We start from the raw sequence: 22,618 nt of genomic DNA, 5'->3' as shown, positions 1-22,618 counted from the left end.
CACCCTCACCACACTCACCACCCTCACCACCCTCACCACCCTCACCAGGTCTGGCTGAACTGGCCACTAAGAAGTTCAAGGCGGCTGCCAAGTGCTTCCTGCTCGCCTCGTTCGACCACTCGGACTTCCCTGAGGTGACAACAACATCAACAACATCAACATCAACAACAACATCAACAACATCAACAACAACATCAACAACATCAACAACACCAACAACAACACCAACAACATCAACAACAACACCAACAACAACAACAACACCAACAACATCAACAACACCAACAACAACATCAACAACAACACCAACAACATCAACAACAACAACAACACGGAGAGAGAGAGACACGTGGTGGTGTGGTGGTGGTGGTGGTGGTCTGTGTGTGTGGTAGTGTGGTGGTGGTGTGTGTGTGTGAGTGGTAGTGAGTGTGTGTGTGTGAGTCTGTGGTAGTGTGTGTGAGTGTGTGTACCTGTGTGTGTGTGTGTGGTAGTGTGTGTGTGTGTGTGGTAGTGTGTGTGAGTGTGTGTACCTGTGTGTGTGGTAGTGTGTGTGTGAATCTGTGGTAGTGTGGTAGTGTGTGTGTGGTAGTGTGTGTGAGTCTGTGAGTGTGTGGTAGTGTGTGTGAGTGTGTACCTGTGTGTGTGGTAGTGTGTGTGTGAGTCTGTGGTAGTGTGGTAGTGTGGGTACCTGTGTGTGTGTGGTAGTGTGTGTGGTAGTGTGTGTGAGTCTGTGAGTGTGTGGTAGTGTGTGTGTGAGTCTGTGGTAGTGTGTGAGTGTGTGTGAGTCTGTGGTGGTGTGGTAGTGTGGGTACCTGTGTGTGTGTGGTAGTGAGTGTGTGTGTGGTAGTGTGTGTGTGTGTGGTAGTGTGTGTGTGTGTGGTAGGGTGTGTGTGTGTGGTAGTGTGTGTGGTAGTGTGTGTGGTAGTGTGTGTGTGAGTCTGTGGTGGTGTGGTAGTGTGGGTACCTGTGTGTGTGTGGTAGTGTGTGTGTGTGTGTGGTAGTGTGTGTGGTAGTGTGTGTGGTAGTGTGTGTGTGAATCTGTGGTAGTGTGGTAGTGTGTGTGTGGTAGTGTGTGTGAATCTGTGAGTGTGTGGTAGTGTGTGTGGTAGTGTGTGTGAGTGTGTGTACCTGTGTGTGTGGTAGTGTGTGTGTGAATCTGTGGTAGTGTGGTAGTGTGTGTGTGGTAGTGTGTGTGAGTCTGTGAGTGTGTGGTAGTGTGTGTGGTAGTGTGTGTGAGTGTGTGTACCTGTGTGTGTGGTAGTGTGTGTGTGAGTCTGTGGTAGTGTGGTAGTGTGGGTACCTGTGTGTGTGTGGTAGTGTGTGTGGTAGTGTGTGTGAGTCTGTGAGTGTGTGGTAGTGTGTGTGGTAGTGTGTGTGTGAGTCTGTGGTAGTGTGGTAGTGTGTGTGTGTGTACCTGTGTGTGTGTGGTAGTGTGTGTACCTGTGTGTGTGTGGTAGTGTGTGTGTGTGGTAGTGTGTGTGGTAGTGTGTGTGTGTACCTGTGTGTGTGTGGTAGTGTGTGTGTGTGTGGTAGTGTGTGTGGTAGTGTGTGTGTGAGTCTGTGGTAGTGTGTGAGTGTGTGTGAGTCTGTGAGTGTGTGGTAGTGTGTGTGTGGTAGTGTGTGTGAGTGTGTGTACCTGTGTGTGTGTGGTAGTGTGTGTGAGTGTGTGTGAGTCTGTGAGTGTGTGGTAGTGTGTGTGTGGTAGTGTGTGTGTGGTAGTGTGTGTGTGGTAGTGTGTGTGTGGTAGTGTGTGTGAGTGTGTGTACCTGTGTGTGTGTGGTAGGGTGTGTGTGTGTGGTAGTGTGTGTGGTAGTGTGTGTGTGAGTCTGTGGTGGTGTGGTAGTGTGTGTGTGTGTGGTAGGGTGTGTGTGTGTGGTAGTGTGTGTGGTAGTGTGTGTGTGTGAGTCTGTGGTGGTGTGGTAGTGTGGGTACCTGTGTGTGTGTGGTTACCTGTGTGTGTGTGTGGTAGTGTGTGTGAGTGTGTGTACCTGTGTGTGTGGTAGTGTGTGTGTGTGTGTGGTAGTGTGTGTGTGTGTGGTAGTGTGTGTGTGTGTGGTAGTGTGTGTGTGTGTGGTAGTGTGTGTGTGTGTGTGGTAGTGTGTGTGTGTGTGTGTGGTAGTGTGTGTGTGTGTGTGGTAGTGTGTGTGTGTGGTAGTGTGTGTGTGTGTGATGTGGTGTGTGTGTGTGTGTGTGTGGTAGTGTGTGTGTGTGGTGTGTGTTGTGTGTGTGGTGTGTGTGTGTGTGTGGTAGTGTGTGTGTGTGTGGTAGTGTGTGTGTGTGTGGTAGTGTGTGTGTGTGGTAGTGTGTGTGTGTGTGTGGTAGTGTGTGTGTGTGTGTGGTAGTGTGTGTGTGTGTGTGGTGTGTGTGTGTGTGTGTGTGGTAGTGTGTGTGTGTGTGTGTGGTAGTGTGTGTGTGTGTGGTAGTGTGTGTGTGTGTGGTAGTGTGTGTGTGTGTAGTGTGTGTGGTGTGGTAGTGTGTGTGTGTGTGTGGTAGTGTGTGTGTGGTAGTGTGTGTGTGTGTGGTAGTGTGTGTGTGTGGTAGTGTGTGTGTGTGTGGTAGTGAGTGTGTGTGTGGTAGTGTGTGTGTGTGTGTGGTAGTGTGTGTGTGTGTGTGGTAGTGTGTGTGTGTGTGGTAGTGTGTGTGTGTGTGTGGTAGTGTGTGTGTGTGTGGTAGTGTGTGTGTGTGTGGTAGTGTGTGTGTGTGGTAGTGTGAGTGTGTGGTAGTGTGTGTGTGGTAGTGTGTGTGTGTGTGGTAGTGTGTGTGTGGTAGTGTGTGTGTGTGTGGTAGTGTGTGTGGTAGTGTGTGTGTGTGTGGTAGTGTGTGTGTGGTAGTGTGTGTGTGTGTGTGGTAGTGTGTGGTAGTGTGTGGTAGTGTGTGTGTGGTAGTGTGTGAGTGTGTGGTAGTGGTGTGTGTGGTAGTGTGTGTGTGGTAGTGTGTGTGTGGTAGTGTGTGGTAGTGTGTGTGTGTGTGGTAGTGTGTGTGTGGTAGTGTGTGTGTGTGAGTGTGTGGTGTGTGTGTGGTGAGTGTGTGGTAGTGTGTGTGTGGTAGTGTGTGTGTGTGTGGTAGTGTGTGTGTGGTAGTGTGTGAGTGTGTGGTAGTGTGTGTGTGGTAGTGTGTGGGTGGGTGTGTGTGTGTGGTAGTGTGTGGTAGTGTGTGAGTGGTAGTGTGTGTGTGGTAGTGTGGTAGTGTGTGGTAGTGTGTGTGTGGTAGTGTGTGTGTGGTAGTGTGTGAGTGTGTGGTAGTGTGTGTGGTAGGTGTGTGTGTGGTAGTGTGTGTGTGGTAGTGTGTGGTAGTGTGTGTGTGTGTGGTAGTGTGTGTGTGGTAGTGTGGTGTGGGTAGTGTGTGTGTGGTAGTGTGTGTGTGGTAGGTGTGTGTGGTAGTGTGTGTGTGGTAGTGTGTGGTAGTGTGTGTGTGGTAGTGTGTGGTAGTGTGTGTGTGTGTGTGTGTGGTAGTGTGTGTGTGGTAGTGTGTGTGTGGTAGTGTGTGTGGGTAGTGTGTGTGTGGTAGTGTGGTGTGTAGTGTGTGTGTGTGTGTGTGGTAGTGTGTGTGTGGTGTGTGTGGTAGTGTGTGTGTGTGGTGTGTGTGTGTGTGTGTGGTAGTGTGGTGTGTGTAGTGTGTGGTAGTGTGTGGTAGTGTGTGGTAGTGTGTGAGTGTGTGGTAGTGAGTGTGTGGTAGTGTGTGTGTGGTAGTGTGTGTGTGGTAGCGTGTGGTAGCGTGTGGTAGTGTGTGTGTGTGTGTGGTAGTGTGTGTGTGGTAGTGTGTGTGTGGTAGTGTGTGTGTGGTAGTGTGTGTGTGGTAGTGTGTGTGTGGTAGGTGTGTGTGGTAGTGTGTGTGTGGTAGCGTGTGGTAGTGTGTGTGTGTGTGTGTGTGGTAGTGTGTGTGTGGTAGTGTGTGTGTGGTAGTGTGTGGTAGTGTGTGTGTGTGGTAGTGTGTGTGTGGTAGTGTGTGTGTGAGTGTGGTAGTGTGTGTGTGGTAGTGTGTGGTAGTGTGTGGTAGTGTGTGGTAGTGTGTGTGAGTGTGTGTGGTAGTGTGTGTGTGGTAGTGTGTGTGTGGTAGTGTGTGTGTGGTAGCGTGTGGTAGCGTGTGGTAGTGTGTGTGTGTGTGGTAGTGTGTGTGTGGTAGTGTGTGTGTGGTAGTGTGTGTGTGGTAGTGTGTGTGTGGTAGCGTGTGTGTGGTAGTGTGTGTGTGGTAGCGTGTGGTAGTGTGTGGTAGTGTGTGTGTGTGTGTGTGTGTGTGGTAGTGTGTGAGTGTGTGTGTGAGTGTGTGGTAGTGTGTGAGTGTGTGGTAGTGTGTGAGTGTGTGGTAGTGTGTGTGTGGTAGTGTGTGTGTGGTAGCGTGTGTGTGGTAGTGTGTGTGTGGTAGCGTGTGGTAGTGTGTGGTAGTGTGTGTGTGTGTGTGTGGTAGTGTGTGTGTGTGGTAGTGTGTGTGTGGTAGTGTGTGTGTGGTAGCGTGTGGTAGTGTGTGGTAGTGTGTGTGTGTGTGTGTGGTAGTGTGTGTGGTAGTGTGTGTGTGGTAGTGTGAGTGTGGTAGTGTGTGTGTGGTAGCGTGTGGTAGTGTGTGTGTGGTAGTGTGTGTGTGTGTGTGGTAGCGTGTGGTAGTGTGTGTGTGGTAGTGTGTGTGTGTGTGTGGTAGTGTGTGGTAGTGTGTGTGTGTGTGTGTGGTAGTGTGTGTGGTAGTGGTGTGTGTGGTAGTGTGAGTGTGGTAGTGTGAGTGTGGTAGTGTGTGTGTGGTAGCGTGTGGTAGTGGGTGTGTGTGTGGTAGTGTGTGTGTGTGGTAGTGTGTGTGTGTAGTGTGTGTGTGTGTGGTAGTGTGTGGTAGTGTGTGTGTGTGTGTGTGGTAGTGTGTGTGTGTGTGTGGTAGTGTGTGTGTGTGTGTGGTAGTGTGTGGTAGTGTGTGTGGTAGTGTGTGTGTGAGTGTGTGGTAGTGTGTGAGTGTGTGTGTGTGTGTGTGTGTGTGGTAGTGTGTGTGTGTGTGTGTGTGGTAGTGTGTGTGTGGTAGTGTGTGGTAGTGTGTGAGTGTGTGGTAGTGTGTGTGTGTGTGGTAGTGTGTGTGTGTGTGGTAGTGTGTGTGTGTGTGTGTGGTAGTGTGTGTGTGTGTGTGGTAGTGTGTGTGTGTGTGGTAGTGTGTGTGTGTGTGGTAGTGTGTGTGTGTGTGGTAGTGTGTGTGTGTGGTAGTGTGTGGTAGTGTGTGTACCTCTGTGTGTCTCTGTGTGTGGTAGTGTGGTAGTGTATGTGTCTGTAGTAGTGTGGTAGTGTGTGTACCTGTGTGTGTGTGGTAGTGTGTGTGAGTCTGTGGTAGTGTGGTAGTGTGGGTACCTGTGTGTGTGTGGTAGTGAGTGTGTGTGTGTGTGGTAGTGTGTGTGTGTGTGTGGTAGTGTGTGTGTGTGTGTGTGGTAGTGTGTGTGTGTGTGTGGTAGTGTGTGTGTGGTAGTGTGTGTGTGTGTGGTAGTGTGAGTGTTGTGTGGTAGTGTGAGTGTGTGTGTGGTAGTGTGAGTGTGTGTGGTAGTGTGTGTGTGTGTGGTAGTGTGTGTGTGTAGTGGTGTGTGTGTGTGGTAGTGTGTGGTAGTGTGTGTGTGTGTGGTAGTGTGTGGTAGTGTGTGTGTGGTAGTGTGTGGTAGTGTGTGTGTGGTAGTGTGTGGTAGTGTGTGTGTGTGTGGTAGTGTGTGGTAGTGTGTGTGTGGTAGTGTGTGGTAGTGTGTGTGTGTGTGGTAGTGTGTGTGTGGTAGTGTGTGGTAGTGTGTGTGTGTGTGGTAGTGTGTGGTAGTGTGTGTGTGGTAGTGTGTGGTAGTGTGTGTGGTAGTGTGTGGTAGTGTGTGTGTGTGTGGTAGTGTGTGGTAGTGTGTGTGTGGTAGGTGTGGTAGTGTGTGTGTGTGTGGTAGTGTGTGGTAGTGTGTGTGTGGTAGTGTGTGTAGTGTGTGTGTGGTAGTGTGTGGTAGTGTGTGTGTGGTAGTGTGTGGTAGTGTGTGTGGTAGTGTGTGGTAGTGTGTGGTGTGTGGTAGTGTGGTGTGTGGGTGGTAGTGTGGTGGGTGTGTGGAGTGTGGTGGTGTGTGAGTGTGTGTGGTAGTGTGAGTGTGTGTGTGGTAGTGTGTGTGTGGTAGTGTGTGGTAGTGTGAGTGTGTGTGTGGTAGTGTGAGTGTGTGTGTGGTAGTGTGTGTGTGGTAGTGTGTGTGTGGTAGTGTGTGGTAGTGTGTGTGACTTCCCCCGAGGTGCCAACAACAACAACACGGAGAGAGAGAGACACGTGGTGGTAGTGGTGGTGTGGTGGTGGTGGTGTGTGTGAGTGTGTGAGTCTGTGGTAGTGTGGTAGTGTGTGTACCTCTGTGTGTCTCTGTGTGTGGTAGTGTGGTAGTGTATGTGTCTGTAGTAGTGTGGTAGTGTGTGTACCTGTGTGTGTGTGGTAGTGTGTGTGAGTCTGTTGGTAGTGTGGTAGTGTGGGTACCTGTGTGTGTGTGGTAGTGTGTGTGTGTGTGTGTGGTAGTGTGTGTGTGTGTGTGGTAGTGTGGTAGTGTGGTAGTGTGGGTACCTGTGTGTGTGTGGTAGTGTGTGTGTGTGTGTGTGGTAGTGTGTGTGTGTGTGTGGTAGTGTGGTAGTGTGGTAGTGTGGGTACCTGTGTGTGTGTGGTAGTGTGTGTGTGTGTGTGGTAGTGTGGGTACCTGTGTGTACCTGTGTGTGTCTCTGTGTGTGTGGTAGTGTGTGTGAGTCTGTGTGTGTGTGTCTGTGTGTGTGTGTCTGTGTGTGTCTGTGTGTGAGTGTGTCTGAGTGTGTGACTGTGTATGTGTGTGTGTGTGTGTCTGTCTGTGTCTGTCTACGTCTGTGTGTGTCACTGTGTGTGTGTCTGTGTGTGTGTGTCTGTGTGTGTGTGTCTGTGTGTGTGTGTGTCTGTGTGTGTGTGTCTGTGTGTGTGTGTGTCTGTGTGTGTGTGTGTGTGTCTGTGTGTGTGTCCGTGTGTGACTGTGTGTCTGTGTGTGTCTGTGTGTGTGTGTGTGTGTCTGTGTGTCTGTGTGTGTGTGTGTGTCTGTGTGTGTGTCTGTGTGTGTCTGTGTGTGTGTGTGTGTCTGTGTGTGTGTGTGTCTGTGTGTGTCTGTCTAAGTCTGTGTGTGTCTCTCTGTGTGTGTCCCAGCTGCTGTCCCCCAGCAACGTGGCTGTCTATGGGGGTCTCTGCGCCCTCGCCACATTCGACCGCTTGGAGCTTCAGAAGAACATCATCTCCAGCAGGTGACACACACACAGCGACACACACACAGCGACACACACAGACTTAGACAGACACAGACAGACACACACACACAGACACACACACAGACACACACACACACAGACACACACACACACACAGACACACACACACACAGACACACACACACAGACACACACACACAGTGACACACATACACACACACAGTGACACACACAGACACACACACAGACACACACACACACAGACACACACACACAGTGACACACACACACACAGTGACACACACAGTGACACACACACACACACAGACACACACACACAGTGACACACACACACAGTGACACACACACAGTGACACACACACAGTGACACACACACAGTGACACACACAGTGACACACACACACACAGACACACACACACAGTGACACACACACAGTGACACACACACAGTGACACACACACAGTGACACACACACAGTGACACACACAGACACACACACACACAGACACACACACACACAGACACACACACACACAGACACACACACACAGACACACACACACAGACACACACACAGACACACACACAGACACACACACACAGACACACACAGACACACACGCAGTGACACACACACACAGACACACACACACACACACAGTGACACACACACACACAGACACACACACAGACACACACACACACGCACAGACACACACACACAGTGACACACACACACAGACACACACACAGACACACACAGACACACACACGCACAGACACACAGACACACACACAGACACACACACACACAGTGACACACACACACACAGACACACACACAGACACACACACACAGCGACACACACAGACTTAGACAGACACAGACAGACACACACACATACACAGACACACACACACAGCAACACACACAGACTTAGACAGACACAGACAGACACACACACACATACACAGACACAGTCACACACTCAGACACACTCACACACAGACACACACACACACAGACACACACACACACAGACACACACACACACAGACACACACACACATACACAGACACACACACACAGACACAGTGACACACATACACAGTGACACACACACACACAGTGACACACATACACAGACACACACACACGCACAGACACACACACACACAGACACACACACACGCACAGACACACACACACACAGACACACACACACACACAGACACATACACAGACACACACACACAGACACACACAGACACACACACACACACAGACACACACACACAGACACACACACACACACAGCGACACACACAGACACACACACAGTGACACACACACACACAGTGACACACACACGCACAGACACATACACAGACACACACACACAGACACACACACACAGACACACACACACAGACACACACACACAGACACACACACACACAGCGACACACACAGACACACACACAGTGACACACACACACACAGTGACACACACACGCACAGACACATACACAGACACACACACACAGACACACACACACAGACACACACACACAGACACACACACACACAGCGACACACACAGACACACACACAGTGACACACACACACACACAGTGACACACACACGCACAGACACATACACAGACACACACACACAGACACACACACAGACACACACACACAGACACACACACACAGACACACACACACAGACACACACACAGACACACACACACAGACACACACACACACACACAGACACACACACACAGACACACACACACACACAGACACACACACACAGACACACACACAGACACACACACACATACACAGACACAGACACACAGACACACACAGACACACACACACAGTGACACACATACACAGTGACACACACACACACACAGTGACACACATACACAGACACACACACACGCACAGACACACACACACGCACAGACACACACACACACAGACACACACACACACAGACAGACACACACAGACACACACACACAGACACACACACACACAGACAGACACACACAGACACACACACACAGACACACACACAGACACACACACACACAGACACACACACAGACAGACACACACACGGAGAGAGAGACAGAGAGGGACACGGGGGAGAGAGACACAGAGAGAGACACGGGGAGAGACACGGGGAGAGACACGGGGAGAGAGTGTGTGTCTCTGTGTCTCTCTCTGTCTCTCTGTGTGTCTCTCTCTCTGTGTGTCTCTCTCTGTATCTGTGTCTCTCTCTGTGTCTCTCTCTGTGTCTCTCACGGTGTCTCTGTCTTTCTGTATCTGTGTCTCTCTCTGTGTCTCTCTCTGTGTCTCTCTCTCTGTGTCTCTCTGTCTCTCTCTGTCTCTCTCTGTGTCTCTCTCTGTGTCTCTCTCTGTGTCTCTCTCTCTGTGTCTCTCTGTCTCTCTCTGTCTCTCTCTGTGTCTCTCTCTCTCTGTCTCTCTCACGGTGTCTCTCTCTGTCTCTCTCTGTCTCTCTCTGTGTCTCTCTCTCTGTGTCTCTCTCACGGTGTCTCTCTCTGTCTCTCTCTGTCTCTCTCACGGTGTCTCTCTCTGTCTCTCTCTGTCTCTCTCTGTGTCTCTCTCTCTGTGTCTCTCTCTCTGTGTCTCTCTGTGTCTCTCTGTCTCTGTGTGTGTCTCTCTCTGTGTCTCTCTCTGTGTCTCTCTCTGTGTCTCTCTCTCTGTGTCTCTCTCTGTGTCTCACTGTGTCTCTCTGTCTCTCTCTGTGTCTCTCTCTGTGTCTCTCTCTCTGTGTCTCTCTCTGTCTCTCTCTGTCTCTCTCTGTGTCTCTCTCTCTGTGTCTCTCTCTCTGTGTCTCTCTGTGTCTCTCTGTCTCTGTGTGTGTCTCTCTCCGCCAGTTCGTTTAAGCTCTTCCTGGAGCTGGAGCCGCAGGTCCGGGACGTCATCTTCAAGTTCTACGAGTCCAAGTACGCCAGCTCGCTCAAGATGCTGGATGACATGAGGGTACACAGACACACAGACAGACACACAGAGACACAGACACACAGAGACACACACACACACAGAGACACACACAGAGACACACACAGAGACACACACAAGTACGCCAGCTCGCTCAAGATGCTGGATGACATGAGGGTACACAGACACACACAGACACACAGACACACAGACACGCAGAGACACACACAGAGACACACACAAGTACGCCAGCTCGCTCAAGATGCTGGATGACATGAGGGTACAGAGACACACACAGAGACACACAGACACACAGACACACACAGAGACACACACAGAGACACACAGAGACACAGAGACACAGAGACACGCAGAGACACACACAGAGACACACACAAGTACGCCAGCTCGCTCAAGATGCTGGATGACATGAGGGTACACAGACACACACAGACACACACACAGACACACAGACACACACAGAGAGACACACAGAGACACAGAGACACACAGAGACGCAGAGACACACAGACACGCAGAGACACACACAGAGACACACACAAGTACGCCAGCTCGCTCAAGATGCTGGATGACATGAGGGTACAGAGACACACACAGAGACACACAGACACACAGACACACACAGAGACACACACAGAGACACACACAGAGAGACACACAAGTACGCCAGCTCGCTCAAGATGCTGGATGACATGATGGTACAGAGACACACACAGACAGACACACAGACACACAGACACACACAGAGAGACACACAGAGACACAGACACACACAGACAGACACACAGACACACAGACACACACAGAGAGACACACAGAGACACAAGTACGCCAGCTCGCTCAAGATGCTGGATGACATGAGGGTACACAGACACACAGACAGACACACAGACACAGACACACACAGAGAGACACACAGAGACACAGAGACACACAGAGACGCAGAGACACGCAGAGACACACGCAGAGACACACACAGAGACACACACAAGTACGCCAGCTCGCTCAAGATGCTGGATGACATGAGGGTACAGAGACACACACAGACAGACACACAGACACACAGACACACACAGAGAGACACACAGAGACACAGACACACACAGAGACAAACACAGAGACACACACAGAGACACACACAGAGACACACACAAGTACGCCAGCTCGCTCAAGATGCTGGATGACATGAGGGTACACAGACACACACAGAGACACACACAGACACACAGAGAGACACACACAGAGACACACACAAGTACGCCAGCTCGCTCAAGATGCTGGATGACATGAGGGTACAGAGACACACACAGAGACACAGAGACACACACACAGACACACACAGAGACACACACAGAGACACACACAAGTACGCCAGCTCGCTCAAGATGCTGGATGACATGAGGGTACAGAGACACACAGACAGACACACAGAGACACAGAGACACACACAGACAGAGACACACACAGAGAGACACACAGAGACACACAGAGACACACACAGAGAGACACACAAGTACGCCAGCTCGCTCAAGATGCTGGATGACATGAGGGTACAGAGACACACAGACAGACACACAGAGACACAGAGACACACACAGACAGAGACACACACAGAGAGACACACAAGTACGCCAGCTCGCTCAAGATGCTGGATGACATGAGGGTACAGAGACACACAGACACACAGACAGAGACACAGAGACACACACAGAGACACACACAGACACACAGAGACACAGAGACACACACAGAGACACACACAAGTACGCCAGCTCGCTCAAGATGCTGGATGACATGAGGGTACAGAGACACACAGACAGACACACAGAGACACAGAGACACACACAGACAGAGACAACAACCGCCATTCGCCACTAAGTGGCGGTGACGTCACCACGACGCTTGTGCCAGGCCATGTGCACCTTGAGGCCACGTGAAGTGTCGAACGCCCGCTGGCAGGAGGTCACGGGGCAGACCCAGGTGCCACGGGTCGACTGACCGAGATGACCGAGATGACTGGCTGATGCACCACCTGTGCCCCCTACTGTGCCAACTTGCTGTGCTTTAGCCACCCGGCGCTCCGCTCGTTGTTGTGAGCGTCGCTCCTCCGCCCTCCGTTGTTGTTGGAGGGCGACTGCCTCCAACTGCCCAGTAGCGTCCTTCACGAGCCTCCTCCACTGAGGCCGATCTTGACACCGCTGGTACCAGTCATCGGCAAGTCCACTCAGCTCCACGTCCTCCTGTACCACATCACTCCATCTCTTCTCTAGCCCGTGCCGCGCCCGTTTAGCCCCCTCGATCCGGCCGAACAAAAGCTGTTTAGGCATGCGGTGGCTGGGCATGCGGGCTACATGACCCAGCCAACGCAGCCTTGCCTGCCGGAGGAGCTCACTGATGGGACTTTGCCCAGATCTTTCAAGGACTTGTGAGCTCCTCACACAATCCAGCCTGGTTAAACCCAGGATGGATCGTAGGCAGGCCAGCCTAAATGTTTCCAACCGGCGAAGATGCTCCACTAGGGGGGTCCACGTTTCGCAAGCATAGAGAAGGGAGGGAATGACCGTGGCCGAGAAGACCTGAAGCTTCGTGCGGAGCGACAGACCAGGTAGCTTCCACACAGCGTTACACAACCGATGAAAAGATATTGCCGCTCGACTGATTCGGAGTGAGACCTCTGCTGATAAACTGGAGCCGGTCATGAGCACACTGCCCAGGTATGGGAAACTCTCTACTCTCTCCACAACTGCCCCATCACCGATTGGGAGTTGTGGGGGCGGAGTGCCCGATGGTACAAAATACCCAGGCAGGTGCTTGGGACAGAGACACACACAGAGAGACACACAGAGACACACAGAGACACACACAGAGAGACACACAAGTACGCCAGCTCGCTCAAGATGCTGGATGACATGAGGGTACACAGACACACACAGAGACACACAGACACACACACAGAGACACACACAGAGAGACACACAAGTACGCCAGCTCGCTCAAGATGCTGGATGACATGAGGGTACACAGACACACACAGACAGACACACAGACACGCAGACACACACAGAGAGACACACACAGAGACACACAGAGACACAGAGACACACAGACACACACAGAGAGACACACAGAGACACAGAGACACACAGAGACGCAGAGACACACAGACACGCAGAGACACACACAGAGACACACACAAGTACGCCAGCTCGCTCAAGATGCTGGATGACATGAGGGTACAGAGACACACAGACAGACACACAGAGACACAGAGACACACACAGACAGAGACACACACAGAGAGACACACAGAGACACACAGAGACACACACAGAGACACACACAAGTACGCCAGCTCGCTCAAGATGCTGGATGACATGAGGGTACAGAGACACACAGACAGACACACAGAGACACAGAGACACACACAGACAGAGACACACACAGAGAGACACACAGACACACACAGACACACACACAGAGAGACACACAAGTACGCCAGCTCGCTCAAGATGCTGGATGACATGAGGGTACACAGACACACACAGACAGACACACAGACACACAGACACACACACAGAGACACACAGACAGAGACACACACACAGACACAGACACACAGACACAGACACACACACAGAGACACACACACAGACAGACACACACAGACACAGACACACAGACACGCACACAGAGAGACACACACAGAGACACACAGACACACACACAGAGAGACACACAGAGACACACACAGAGACACACACACAGAGACACACACACAGAGACACACACAGAGACACACACAAGTACGCCAGCTCGCTCAAGATGCTGGATGGCATGAGGGTACAGAGACACACAGACACACACACAGACACACAGACACACACACAGAGAGACACACAGAGACACACACAGAGACACACACACAGAGACACACACACAGAGACACACACAGAGACACACACAAGTACGCCAGCTCGCTCAAGATGCTGGATGACATGAGGGTACACAGACACACACAGACAGACACACAGACACACAGACACACACACAGAGACACACAGACAGAGACACACACACACACAGAGACACACACAGAGACAAACACAGAGACACACACAGAGACACACACAGAGACACACACAAGTACGCCAGCTCGCTCAAGATGCTGGATGACATGAGGGTACAGAGACACACAGACAGACACACAGACACACAGACAGACACACAGAGAGACACACAGAGACACACACACACACAGAGACACACACAGAGACACACACAGAGACACACACAAGTACGCCAGCTCGCTCAAGATGCTGGATGACATGAGGGTACAGAGACACACACAGACAGAGAGACAGAGACACAGAGACACACACACACAGACACACAGAGACACACACAGAGACACACACAAGTACGCCAGCTCGCTCAAGATGCTGGATGACATGAGGGTACAGAGACACACAGACAGAGAGACAGAGACACAGAGACACACACAGACAGAGACACACACAGAGAGACACACAGACACAAGTACGCCAGCTCGCTCAAGATGCTGGATGACATGAGGGTACACAGACACACACAGAGACACACAGACACACACACAGACACACAGACACACACACAGAGAGACACACAGAGACACAGAGAGACAGAGACACACAGACACACAGACACACAGAGACACAGACACACAGAGACACACAGAGACACACACAGAGACACAGAGACACACACACACACAGAGACACACACAGACACAAGTACGCCAGCTCGCTCAAGATGCTGGATGACATGAGGGTACAGAGACACACAGACAGAGAGACAGAGACACAGAGACACACACAGACACACACAGAGACACACAGAGACACAGAGACACACAGAGACACACAGAGAGACACACACAGAGAGACACACAGAGACACAAGTACGTCAGCTCGCTCAAGATGCTGGATGACATGAGGGTACAGAGACACACAGACACACACACAGACACACAGACACACACACAGAGAGACACACACAGAGACACACAGAGACACAGAGACACACACAGAGACACAGAGACACACACAAGTACGCCAGCTCGCTCAAGATGCTGGATGACATGAGGGTACAGAGACACACAGACAGACACACAGAGACACAGAGACACACACAGACACACACACAGACACACAGAGACACAGAGACACACACACACACAGAGACACACAGAGACACACAGAGACACACACAAGTACGCCAGCTCGCTCAAGATGCTGGATGACATGAGGGTACAGAGACACACACAGAGACACACACACAGAGACACACACAGAGAGACACACACAGAGACACACAGAGACACAGAGACACACACAGAGACACAGAGACACACAGAGACACACACAGAGAGACACACAGAGACACACAGAGACACACAGACACAGACACAGACACACAGACACACACACACAGAGACACACAGAGACACAGAGAGACAGAGACACAGACACACAGACACACAGAGACACACAGACACACAGACACACAGACACACACACAGAGACACACAGACACAGAGAGACAGAGACACAGAGACACAGACACACAGACACACAGACACACAGAGACACACAGACACACAGACACACAGACACACAGACACACAGAGACACACACAGAGAGACACACAGAGACACACAGAGACACACAGAGACACACAGACACAGACACAAGTACGCCAGCTCGCTCAAGATGCTGGATGACATGAGGGTACAGAGACACACAGACAGAGACACACACAGACAGAGACACACACAGAGACACACAGAGACACACACAGACAGACACACAGAGACACACAGAGACACAGAGAGACACACAGACACGCAGAGACACACACAGACACACACACAGACACAGACACACAGAGACACAGAGACACACAGAGAGACACAGACACAGAGACACACACAGAGATACACACAGAGACACACAGAGAGACAGAGACACACAGAGACACAGAGACACACACAGAGACACACAGAGACACACACACAGACACAGAGATCCACAGAGACACACAGAGAGACACAGAGACACACAGAGACACACAGAGACACACAGAGAGAGACAAACAGAGACACACACAGACACACACAGAGACACACACAGAGACAGAGACACACACAGAGACACACACAGAGACACACACAGAGACAGAGACAGAGACACACACAGAGACACACAGAGACACACAGAGACACACATAGAGACACACACAGAGGACACACAGAGACACACAGAGACAGACACAGAGACACACAGAGACAGACACAGAGACAGAGACAGACACAGAGACACAGAGAGAGACACAGAGAGAGACACAGAGAGACAGAGTGTGGGGAGCGTAGTGGTGAGTGTGGGTGAGCGTGGTGAGCGTGGTGATGGTGAGTGTGATGGTGAGTGTAGTGGTGGTGAGTGTAGTGGTGGTGAGTGTAGTGGTGGTGAGTGTAGTGGTGGTGAGTGTGGTGGTGGTGAGTGTAGTGGTGAGTGTAGTGGTGGTGAGTGTAGTGGTGGTGAGTGTAGTGGTGGTGAGTGTAGTGGTGGTGAGTGTGGTGGTGGTGAGTGTGGTGGTGGTGAGCGTGGTGATGGTGAGTGTAGTGGTGGTGAGTGTAGTGGTGGTGAGTGTACTAGTGGTGGGTGAGTGTAGTGGTGGTGAGTGTACTGGTGGTGAGTGTAGTGGTGGTGAGTGTGGTGGTGGTGAGTGTAGTGGTGGCGAGTGTGGTGGTGGTGAGTGTGGTGGTGGTGAGTGTGGTGAGTGTAGTGGTGGTGAGTGTAGTGGTGGTGAGTGTAGTGGTGGTGAGTGTAGTGGTGGTGAGTGTAGTGGTGGTGAGTGTAGTGGTGGTGAGTGTGGTGGTGGTGAGTGTAGTGGTGGCGAGTGTGGTGGTGGTGAGTGTGGGTGGTGGTGAGTGTGGTGGTGGTGAGTGTAGTGGTGGTGAGTGTGGTGGTGGTGAGTGTAGTGGTGGTGAGTGTAGGGTGGTGGTGAGTGTAGTGGTGGTGAGTGTAGTGGTGGTGAGTGTAGTGGTGAGTGTAGTGGTGGTGAGTGTGGTGGTGGTGAGTGTGGTGGTGGTGAGTGTAGTGGTGGTGAGTGTAGTGGTGGTGAGTGTGGTGAGTGTAGTGGTGGTGAGTGTAGTGGTGGTGAGTGTGGTGGTGGTGAGTGTAGTGGTGGTGAGTGTAGTGGTGGTGAGTGTAGTGGTGGTGAGTGTGGTGATGGTGAGTGTGGGTGGTGGTGAGTGTGGTGGTGGTGAGTGTAGTGGTGGTGAGTGTGGTGATGGTGAGTGTGGTGGTGGTGAGTGTGGTGGTGGTGAGTGTAGTGGTGGTGAGTGTGGTGGTGAGTGTGGTGGTGAGTGTGGTGGTGAGTGTGGTGGTGAGTGTGGTGGTGGTGAGTGTGGTGGTGGTGAGTGTAGTGGTGGTGAGTGTGGTGAGTGTAGTGGTGGTGAGTGTAGTGGTGGTGAGTGTGGTGGTGGTGAGTGTGGTGGTGAGTGTAGTAGTGGTGAGTGTAGTGGTGGTGAGTGTGGTGGTGAGTGTGGTGGTGAGTGTGGTGGTGAGTGTGGTGGTGAGTGTGATGGTGAGTGTGGTGGTGGTGAGTGTGGTGGTGAGTGTAGTAGTGGTGAGTGTAGTGGTGGTGAGTGTGGTGGTGAGTGTGGTGGTGAGTGTGGTGGTGAGTGTGGTGGTGAGTGTGGTGGTGGTGAGTGTAGTGGTGGTGAGTGTGGTGGTGAGTGTGGTGGTGAGTGTGGTGGTGGTGAGTGTAGTGGTGGTGAGTGTGGTGGTGAGTGTGGTGGTGAGTGTGGTGGTGAGTGTGGTGGTGAGTGTGGTGGTGGTGAGTGTGGTGGTGGTGAGTGTAGTGGTGGTGAGTGTGGTGGTGAGTGTAGTGGTGGTGAGTGTGGTGATGGTGAGTGTGGTGGTGGTGAGTGTAGTGGTGGTGAGTGTGGTGATGGTGAGTGTGGTGGTGGTGAGTGTAGTGGTGGTGAGTGTGGTGGTGAGTGTAGTGGTGGTGAGTGTGGTGGTGGTGAGTGTAGTGGTGGTGAGTGTGGTGGTGGTGAGTGTAGTGATGGTGAGTGTAGTGGTGGTGAGTGTAGTGGTGGTGAGTGTGGTGGTGAGTGTAGTGGTGGTGAGTGTGGTGGTGGTGAGTGTGGTGGTGGTGAGTGTAGTGGTGGTGAGTGTGGTGGTGGTGAGTGTAGTGGTGGTGAGTGTGGTGGTGGTGAGTGTAGTGGTGGTGAGTGTGGTGAGTGTAGTGGTGGTGAGTGTAGTGGTGGTGAGTGTGGTGGTGGTGAGTGTGGTGGTGGTGAGTGTGGTGGTGGTGAGTGTAGTGGTGGTGAGTGTAGTGGTGGTGAGTGTGGTGGTGGTGAGTGTGGTGGTGGTGAGTGTGGTGGTGGTGAGTGTAGTGGTGGTGAGTGTAGTGGTGGTGAGTGTAGTGGTGGTGAGTGTGGTGGTGGTGAGTGTAGTGGTGGTGAGTGTGGTGTGGTGAGTGTAGTGGTGGTGAGTGTAGTGGTGGTGAGTGTGGTGGTGGTGAGTGTGTGGTGGTGAGTGTGGTGGTGAGCGTGGTGAGTGTGGTGGTGAGCGTGGTGAGTGTGATGGTGAGTGTGGTGAGTGTGGTGAGTATAGTGGTGAGTGTGGTGGTGAGCGTGGTGAGTGTGATGGTGAGTGTGGTGAGCGTGGTGAGTATAGTGGTGAGCGTGGTGAGTGTGGTGGTGAGTGTGATGGTGAGTGTGGTGAGTGTGGTGAGTATAGTGGTGAGTGTGGTGGTGAGCGTGGTGAGTGTGATGGTGAGTGTGGTGAGCGTGGTGAGTATAGTGGTGAGCGTGGTGAGTGTGGTGGTGAGTGTGATGGTGAGTGTGGTGAGTGTGGTGAGTATAGTGGTGAGTGTGGTGGTGAGCGTGGTGAGTGTGATGGTGAGTGTGGTGAGTGTGATGAGTATAGTGGTGAGTGTGGTGGTGAGCGTGATGGTGAGCGTGGTGAGTATAGTGGTGAGCTTCATGGTGAGTGTGGTGGTGAGTGTGGTGAGTGTGGTGAGTGTGGTGATGGTGAGTGTGATGGTGAGTGTGATGGTGAGCTTCATGATGAGTGTAGTGGTGAGCGTGGTGATGGTGAGTGTAGTGATGGTGAGTGTAGTGATGGTGAGTGTGATGGTGAGTGTGATGGTGAGCGTGATGGTGAGCGTGATGGTGAGTGATGGTGAGTGATGGTGAGTGATGGTGAGTGATGGTGATGGTGTCTGCAGGACAACCTGATGCTTGACCTCTACTTGCTCCGCACGTCAAGACGCTCTACTCACAGATACGCAACAGGGCACTCATCCAGGTGACTCACTCACTCACCTACTCACTCACCTACTCACTCACTCACCCACCCACCCACCCACTTACCCACCCACTCACCCACCCACCCACCCACTCACCCACCCACTCACCTCACCCACCCACCCACTCACCCACCCACCCACCCACCCACTCACCCACCCACTCACTCACCCACCCACCCACCCACCACTTACCACCCTCACCCACCCACCCACCCACTCTCACCCACCCACCCACCCACCCACTCACCACCCACCCACCCACTCACCCACTCTCACCCACTCACTCACTCACCCACTCACCCACACACTCACTCACTCACTCACCCACTCACTCACCCACTCACTCACCCACTCACTCACCCACTCACTCACCCTCTCACTCACTCACTCACTCACTCACTCCCACTCACTCACCCACTCACTCACCCACTCACTCACCCCACTCACTCACCCACTCACCCATCACTCACCCACTCACTCACCCACTCACCCACTCACTCACTCACCCACCCACTCACCCACTCACTCACCCACTCACTCACCCACTCACCCACTCACTCACTCACTCACCCACCCACTCACCCACTCACACCACTCACTCACTCACCCACACTCACTCACTCACTCACCCACTCACTCACCCACTCACCTCACCCACTCACCCACTCACTCACCCACTCACCCACCCACCCACCCACTCACTCACCCACCCACCCACCCACTCACCCACTCACTCACCCACCCACTCACCCACCCACTCACCCACTCACCCACCCACCCACTCACTCACTCACTCACCCACTCACCCACACACTCACCTACCCACCCACTCACTCACCCACCCACCCACTCACTCACTCACTCACCCACTCACTCACCCACTCACTCACTCACTCACTCACCCACCCACCCACCCACCCACTCACCCACTCACTCACCCACTCACTCACTCACTCACTCACCCACCCACCCACTCACTCACTCACCCACTCACCCACCCACTCACTCACCCACTCACCCACCCACTCACCCACTCACCCACCCACCCACTCACCACCCACCCACCCACTCACTCACTCACCCACTCACTCACTCACTCACCCACTCACTCACCCACCCACCCACTCACTCACCCACCCACCCACTCACTCACCCACTCACTCACTCACCCACTCACCCACTCACCCACCCACTCACCCACCCACCCACTCACCCACTCACCCACCCACTCACCTACCCACTCACCCACCCACCCACTCACCCACTCACCCACTCACTCACCCACCCACCCACTCACCCACTCACCCACCCACCCACCCACTCACCCACTCACTCACCCTCCCACCCACCCACCCACTCACCTACCCACTCACCCACCCACCCACTCACCCACCCACCCATCCACCCACTCACCTACCCACTCACCCACCCACCCACTCACCTACCCACTCACCCACCCACCCACCCACCCACTCACCCACCCACCCACCCACTCACCCACCCACCCACCCACCCACTCACCCACCCACTCACCTACCCACCCACCCACTCACCCACCCACCCACTCACCTACCCACCCACCCACCCACTCACCCACCCACCCACTCACCTACCCACCCACCCACCCACTCACCTACCCTCCCGCTCTCCGCAGTATTTCTCTCCCTACCTGTCGGCCGAGATGTCCTGCATGGCGTCCGCCTTCAACACTCACCCACCCACTCACTCACTCACCCACCCACCCACTCACCCACCCACCCACTCACTCACCCACCCACCCACCCACTCACCCCACTCACCCACCCACCCACTCACCCACTCACCCACCCACCCACCCACTCACTCACCCACCCACCCACTCACTCACCCACCCACCCACCCACTCACCCACTCACCCACTCCCCCACCCACCCACTCACTCACCCACCCACCCACTCACCCACCCACCCACTCACTCACCCACCCACCCACCCACTCACCCACTCACCCACCCACCCACCCACTCACCCACCCACTCACCCACCCACTCACCCACTCACTCACCCACCCACCCACCCACTCACCCACTCACTCACCCACCCACCCACCCACTCACCCACCCACCCACCCACCCACTCACCCACTCACTCACCCACCCACCCACTCACTCACTCACCCACCCACTCACCCACCCACCCACCCACCTACCCACCCACCCACCCACTCACCCACTCACCCACCCACCCACCTACCCACCCACCCACCCACTCACCCACCCACCCACCCACCCACCCACCCACTCACCCACTCACCCACTCACCCACCCACCCACTCACCCACCCACCCACCCACTCACCCACTCACCCACCCACTCACCCACTCACCCACCCACCCACTCACCCACCCACCCACCCACTCACCCACTCACCCACCCACCCACCTACCCACCCACCCACCCACTCACCCACCCACCCACCCACTCACCCACTCACCCACTCACCCACCTACCCTCCCGCTCTCCGCAGTATTTCTCTCCCTACCTGTCGGCCGAGATGTCCTGCATGGCGTCCGCCTTCAACACGAGCGTGGCGAGTCTGGAGGATGAGGTGATGACGCTGATCCTCGACGGTCTCGTCAACGCACGCATCGACTCTCACAGCAAGGTACCCACTCACCTACCCACTCACTCACCTACCCACTCAGCTACTCACTCACCTACCCACTCACCTACCCACTCACTCACCTACTCAGCTACTCACCTACCTACTCACCTACCTACTCACTCACCTACCTACCTACTCACTCAGCTACCCACTCACCTACCTACTCAGCTACCTACCCACTCATCTACCCACTCACCTACCCACTCAGCTACTCACTCACCTACCTACTCACTCACCTACCCACTCACCTACCCACTCAGCTACCCACTCACCTACCCACTCATCTACTCACTCACCTACCTACTCACCTACCCACTCACCTACCTACTCACTCACCTACCCACTCAGCCAGCTACTCAGCTACCTACTCACCTACCCACTCACCTACCTACTCACCTACTCACTCA

The 22,618-nt window shown here is 53.3% G+C and overlaps 1 long non-coding RNA gene across 1 annotated transcript; it reads left to right on the top strand.

The window, feature by feature from the left end:
• Nucleotides 1-23: 23 nt before the first annotated feature.
• Nucleotides 24-21,291, top strand: LOC144739188 (uncharacterized). Its single transcript, XR_013589371.1, has 5 exons — nt 24-134; nt 7,120-7,214; nt 10,127-10,232; nt 19,489-19,568; nt 21,224-21,291. It is a non-coding gene; the product is annotated as an uncharacterized LOC144739188 (long non-coding RNA).
• Nucleotides 21,292-22,618: the final 1,327 nt, after the last annotated feature.

The sequence above is a fragment of the Lampetra planeri genome, unplaced genomic scaffold (genome assembly GCF_965212315.1).
Source record: "Lampetra planeri unplaced genomic scaffold, kcLamPlan1.2.h2 scaffold_1359, whole genome shotgun sequence".
NCBI lineage: Eukaryota > Metazoa > Chordata > Hyperoartia > Petromyzontiformes > Petromyzontidae > Lampetra > Lampetra planeri.
Note: the sequence above shows the minus strand (reverse complement) of the source record. Positions and strands in the feature narration are given on the sequence as shown.